Source organism: Elephas maximus, chromosome 13 (assembly GCF_024166365.1).
Source record: "Elephas maximus indicus isolate mEleMax1 chromosome 13, mEleMax1 primary haplotype, whole genome shotgun sequence".
NCBI classification, from domain to species: domain Eukaryota; kingdom Metazoa; phylum Chordata; class Mammalia; order Proboscidea; family Elephantidae; genus Elephas; species Elephas maximus.
In genome coordinates this window covers 96083777-96090556 of record NC_064831.1, presented here as the reverse complement: position 1 = coordinate 96090556, position 6780 = coordinate 96083777, and the positions used below count along the sequence as shown (strand labels likewise).

General features: G+C 47.4%; 1 long non-coding RNA gene across 1 annotated transcript in view; it reads right to left on the bottom strand.

Annotated features, from left to right (window-relative positions):
* Positions 1-339: 339 nt before the first annotated feature.
* The window catches only part of LOC126057157 (uncharacterized), a 29460-nt gene continuing 23019 nt past the window's right edge, over positions 340-6780 (bottom strand). The window contains exons 4-5 of the long non-coding RNA XR_007512439.1: positions 2575-2676; positions 340-524 (exon numbers count right to left, since the gene is read on the bottom strand). This is a non-coding gene — a long non-coding RNA (uncharacterized LOC126057157). The remainder of the gene's footprint in view (positions 525-2574; positions 2677-6780) is intronic.

The following is a 6780-nucleotide window of genomic DNA, read 5'->3' as shown; positions in this document are numbered from 1 at the left end:
TAGAATGTAAAAATTCTCATGCTGAGGATGCAAAGCCGGGGAAAACTGTTCCCTGCCACATGGCTCTCAGCTCCTGCCAATTCAAGCATGACCCAGTCACCGGCCAAGCATGACACCAAGGAACATGTGAGCCCCCCGCAGCTACTCACAGTTCTCTCTCTCCATACCCTAGAGAAGAAGTTTGTACACATGCAAAATAATAGTAATATGCAATGTCAGGTGAGACCTTGACAACTAATGACAGTTTGAAAGAAAGATGTATAGGCTCTGTGCCATCTGTCCACCTACTTTTCAGATTACTTGCACCTAACTTTGAAATTATGTTCAAGTTTAGTAGGAATCATCACTAGTGTGATAAAGACAGTACTCACCATGGGGGAGGGTGACTCGCACTGAGCAGCCCTTGCTCTGTCCACCTTTGCTGAAGTGGTGGATTCAACTCTTGAAAGGAGAGGGCTTCCTCCTGCTGTGGTTCCTGCCCTGACATCCCAGTAGGCTCCTGGCACAGGGTGGCCCCAGTGACCCTGAGGTGAAAAGAGGAGGGGGCGGGACCACTTTCCCTCACCTCCTGCCCCCGCCCAGGGCTGTCCAGTCATGAAGCAGTGCTGGATCTCAGAGGCCTGGCCAGACCTCGGGCTTCCCACCAACTGCACACCCGTGCTCATGAGCATGGCTGCTTCATTCCACAGCTATGCTCTTCATCAGTTACACAGTTGTTGTTGCTGGGTGCGGTCAAGTCCATTTTCAACTCACAGCGACCCCACGTGGCAGAGGAGGACTTCCCCATAAGGTTTTCTAGGTTATAATCTTTATAGGAACAGATCACCAGGGCTTTCTCCGATGGAGCCACCAGGTGGGCTCACACAATCAACCTTTTGTTTAGCAGCCAAGGGCTTAACTGTTGCACCACCAGGCTCCTTAATTACACAGTAGCAAGGCACAAATACTTCCACTATATTTGGGGAAGTGTTAAACTTTGGAATATTTCATTGGATGACCTGGGCATTGTCAAATATTTATTTAGGAAAATATAAACCTAAGGTACAACAAGGAGTCCCTGGATGGTGCAAATGGTTAATGCGCTCAGCTGCTAACTGAAAGGTTGACGGTTCGAGTCCACCCAGAGGCACCTCAGTGATGTGCTTCTGGAAGATTAGCCACCAGAAACCCTATGGAGCACACTTCTACTCTAACACACAAGGGGTCGCCGTGAGTCAGAGTCAGCTCTAGGGCAACTGGTTTTCACTGGTTAATGTATAACAAGTGGAAGGAAAGCATGTTAGTTACACCACCCTTCTGCTTCTAAGGGAAAAGTATCATGGAAATGGGGGGGGGAGGTGCAGCAGGATGAAGAAATGGGAGGTGGGACTCTAAGGGAGGGAGGGCCTAGGGCTGGCCAGACCCTGCCTTGGGCCAGGAGAGCTGCAAATACACAGTAGGTCCACCTGCTACACCCCGTGGATGGATGCCCTCTTGGGGATCCTGTTCAGAGGTGGCCGTGGGTAAGAACCCTGCACAGAAGTGGGTGGAATGGGTGCCTCTCGCTCTGCCTCTGAAGTGGACAGCCAAGGTTGGGGCTGTGCGTCTGCCGCGGGACAGTTCCATGAGTAGAGCAACCAGTGCACTGCACCAGCCCGCTGGCCTCTGCCCACAAAGTTATCCCATGCTGCTCCAGCTTCTGGGTGGGATTTGGGGACCCGCCTAGGGGCACCACCGAAGTGCCAGGTAAGTGCTTGTGGTTAGTGACAGATAAGGACATAAGTCGGTCATAAATATGTCTGTTGGTCCTGCAGGGTCAAACCCTGCCTAGGCTGTCCCTCCTGATGGTGCATGGGTGCCCAGCATTCTGGCTTCCCAGGGCATGAGGAGGCGACTCCATCTGAGGAACAGGGCCAGCTTCAGGCAAGATCCAGAGGAAAACACAAAAGCCCAGCTTTCATCTGTTTTAACAACAGAAGATGCACTTCATACTTAGGGGGCAGCTTTCAAACACAATGAAGGAGGAGACCATGAATACCAAGTCTCCCACCACCACTGCACCTCCCAGGCCCCTCCCCGGGAGACTCCCACAGTGTCAGTTTCCATGGTTTTTGTGCCCTTGCAGGAATGTTCTATACCTCCACACACACACACACAAGGAAACTCACATAAATCAGAGCGTTCTATACTCACACTATCTGGCTCCATCTTTTACATGAAGCAATACACTTTGAGGATTGCTCCACATCATAGACAAGTTGTGTCCTATCAAGTCTATTCTAACTCATATCAATGCTATAGCACATAGTATAACTGTCCCATAGGGTTTCAAAGGCTGTAATCCTTATAGGAGCAGCTGGCCAGGTCTTTTCTTCAATGGAGCTGCTGGTGGGTTCAAACCATTGACCTTTTGGTTAGCAGCCAAGTGTTTAACCACTGCACCACCAGGGCTCCTATCATAGACACAAATATACCTTATTCTTTTTAATGAGTGCAAGGTAATTTCATCTGAGGTTGTACCATTTGTTGTTGTGAGTTGCTATCGAGTTGGCTCCTACTCATGGTGACCCCAAGTACAAAAGAACAAAAGATTACCTGATCCTGCATCATCTTCTCCATCATTGGTATGCTCAAGTCCACTGTTGTGGCCACTGGTATTTTGAGTGCCTTTCAACCAAGGGAGTTCATCTTCCAGCACTATATGGGACAATATTCTGTAGTTATCCATACGGTTTTTACTGGCTAATTTTCAGAAGTAAGTCAACAGGCTTTTCTTCCTACTCTTAATTGGAAACTCCACTGAAACCTGTCCACTAGGGATGACCCTGCTGGCATGTGAAATACAAGTGGTATAGCTTCCAGCATCATAGCAACACTCAAGCCACCACAGTATTCCAAACTGACAGACAGGTGGTGGTTTATTTAATTAATAACACTATTAGATGTATTTAAGTTGTTTCCATTCTCTCATGATCACAAACAATGCTGCAATGAGCCCCTGTGGTAAAGGCCATTGCACACGTGGGTGAGGAAACCCGTAAGGTGAAGTCCTACGAGCAGGGTTGCTGGGTCAAAGAGCACCTGTGTTTTATATTTGGCTACATGGGGCCCAGCTGTTTCCTAACTGTCCCTGCCGCCACGCCATGGGTGAGGGTTTATTTTCCCACTCACTCAACACACAGTGGTTATCAAAGATTTGGAATTCTGCCAATCAGATAGGTGGAAAGTCATATTTCATTGAAGTTTTAGTTTGCACTTCCCTTGTGTAAGAGAAATTTAAGCCCCGTTTTCAAATGTTTAGATGCCATCTGCTTTTACTTTTCCTGCAAACTCTTTCTATCCATTGCCCATTGTCCAATCCAGTTGCTGGATTTTTCTTATTGATTTGTAGCACACCTTTGCCTGTGATATAACTTGCACATATTTTTTTTCTCAGTTTATGATTTGTCTTCTTACTTTAATGGTGACATTTTCTGCCATGCAGAAATATTTGGCTCTTTTCTGGTGGAATAAATAAATTATGTAGTTTATGGCCTCAAGGATTTGTAACATAATTAAAAAGTTTGACTCCCTCCAAGATTATAACATTTTTTCCCATCATTTTCTTCTAGTATTTTTGTGGCTTTCTTTCTTTGTTTTTTTTTTTTTCCTTTCTCTCTTTTTTCTTTTCTCATTTTTTTACAACTAAATCTTTGTTTTATCTGAACCCCTCTGGAATTTATTTTGTGAAAATAGGAGGTAAGTGTCCAATTTTACTTTTTTCTAGTTGCCTAGCCACTTGTCCCAATACTATGTATTAACTGTCCATCTTTTCCCACTGGGTGAGAGACACTTTTACCACTTTCACCACTTTCTAAATCTCTACCTATGCCTGGTGGCCCTGCGCTGTGGATGATCACTTGACCACCTCTGGTGGAATGACAGTCCAGGCAGACCCAGCGAGAAGGTGCCTTAGGGTCTGATTGGGTGCACCAACATGTTTCCATAAAGCAGCATTGACCAAGATAGGAAAATCACCACCTGGGTGCGTCTGGGCAAGAGCTTCACATCCACACAGTCATCAGGCCAGTCTGCTCCACAGCAGAACTGTCCTCTAAACAACCCCCACCCCGTCTTCCCATTACCACAAGCATGCCTATCCCAGAGCAGGGGCTGACTCAGCCAGGTCATGGTGAGAAGTAGGAGGCTGGCAGGGGGGTCACTAACTCCTACCCCTGCCCCCGCTGTCTGTACATGTCTGCACACCTCCTGGCCTTTCTTGCCTCACTTCTTCCAGACTGTCCTTGAGGACTCAGTGTTCCTTCCCCGATTCTTTCCAATCACATTCAAGCAGCTGAACCCTAGTACGTGCTGCGGGTGGGATGCTGTCCTGTGGGGGGCAGAGACTCCTGGAAGAACAGGCACAAGCAGGGGCCTAACTCAGTCCGGAGAAACAATGCTTGCATGGAGACAGGTGAAGCATAGGCATAAGCCAGGACCCAGGGAGGGAACATGGACCAGCCCAAGAGAGTAGCAGGTGCAAAGAACCCAAGGACAAAAGTCCAGATTTCCCCACAAATATGCCACTGTCTCAGGTACCTATTGCTGCAGTCAGAGAAATGGCCACAAATCAACTGCTGTCTCAGGTACCTAAACCAAAAAAACCCACTGCCGTCGAGTTGATTCGGACTCATAGCAACCCTACAGGACAAAGTAGAACTGCCCCATAGGGTTTCCAAGGAGTGTCTGGTGGATTCAAATGGCCAACCTTTTGGTTGGCAGCCATAGTTCTCAACCACTGAGCCACGAGGGCTCCAAATCCATCTAGTGCTGCCGTAACAGAAATACCCACATTATACTGTCATCTCAGTTACCTAGTGCTGCTATAACAGAAAGATCCATCAATCTACTGCTGTCTCAGTTACCTAGTGTTGCTGCAACAGCAATACGTGCAAAACTGTAGCTGTCTCAGTTATTCACCGCCGTTATAACAGCAATACCCCCAAATCTACTGTGGGCTCTGTTATCTAATGCTGTTGTAACAGATATACCCACAAAGCCACTACCGTCTCAACTATCTAATGTTACCATCACAGAAATAACTGCAAATCCACTGCTGTCTCAGTTATCCAGGGCTGCCTTCACAGAAACATCAGGAACTCTACAGCTGCGTCAGTTACATGGTGCTGCCGTAACAGAAATACCCCCAAATCTAGAGCTGTCTCAGCTCTCTAAAGCTGCTGTAATAGAATTATCCTCAAACCTACTGCTGTCCCAACTGTCTAGTGCTGCCATCACAGAAATACCTTCAAATCTATCATTATCTCAGCTACCCAGTGCCGCCGTAATAGCATTACCCACAAATGTACTGCTGAAGTAGCTGTCTACTGCAGGCGTGTTAGGGATACCCGCAAATCCATTGCGGTCTCAGTTATCCAGTGCTGCTGTGACAGCCATGCCTGCACTTCTACAGTTGTCTCAGTTACCCAGTGCTGCTATCACAGAAATATCCAGAAATCTACAGCTGTCTCAGTTACATAGTGCTGCTATAACAAAAACACCCTCCAATCTACCAGTGTTTCAGCTATTTAACACTGTGGTAATGAATTATCCACATATCTACTGCTGTCTTAGTTACCCAGTGCTGCTACCACAGAAAAATACCCGCTACTCGGTCTCCTGCAGTCTCAGCTCCTTAGCGCTGCTGTGACAGAAGCTCCTGCAGACCTGCTGCAGTCTCAGTTTCCCAGTGCTGCTGTGACAAAAGTACCTGCAAATCTACTCTTGTCTGGGTTATCTATGCTGCCATCTCAGAAATAGCTGCAGACCTACAGCTGTCTCAGTTACCTAGTGCTGCTCTCACAGAAATACCCACAAATCTACTGCTCCCTCACTTATCTAGTCCTGCTGTCATAGAAACATCCTCAAACTTCCTGCTGTCTTGGCTATGCACTGCTTCCGTAACAGAAACGCACACAAATTGACTGCTGTCTTAGTTATCTAGCGCTGGTATCACAGAAATACCACAAGTGGGTGGCTTTAAGAAAAAAAAAAAAAAAAACCAGTGCCATCAAGTCAATTCCTACTCATAGAGACCCTATAGGACAGAGTAGAACTGCCCCATAGAGTTTCCAAGGAGCACCTGGCGGATTCGAACTGCCGACCCTTTGGTTAGCAGCTATAGCACTTAACCACTATGCCACCGGGGTTTTGGCTTTAAGAAACAAATTTATTTTCTCCCTACTAGGAGGCTAGAAGGGCAAATTCATTGGTGCCACCCTTAGGGGAAGCCCTTCTCTATCTGTCAGCTCCAGAGGAAGGTCCTCGACTCTCTGAGCTTCTGTGCTGGGCGATCTTCATGTGTCTTGGCATCTTTCTTCCCCCATCTCCACTTGCTCACTTTCTTGTTTAGTCTCTTTCATATCTCAAGAGGTTGATTTTAGACACACCCGACACTAACACTGTCTCATTAACGTAACTAAGAAAACCCATTCCAAATGGGGTTATAATCACAGGTACAGGGGTTAAGATTTACAGCACATATTTTGGGGGGGGTACTGAATTCAATCCATAACAACTGCTGACACTGAGGCCCAGCACGTCAGACGGACAGCCAGCTGTAAACCTGAGTGAACGCGCAGCTCAGTGTACCTGCAGCATCCAGCAGTGGGCTCACCACACTTTAGGGACAAGAACGTACTCAGGACAGCAGCAGAGGGGAGGGCTAGTAGGAAAGGAGGCCTCCCCTGTCCAGGCTCTGCAACTTCCGGGGCTCAGGCTCCAACTCTGACTTCTCACCCCCAGGGCAAATGACTTCACAAC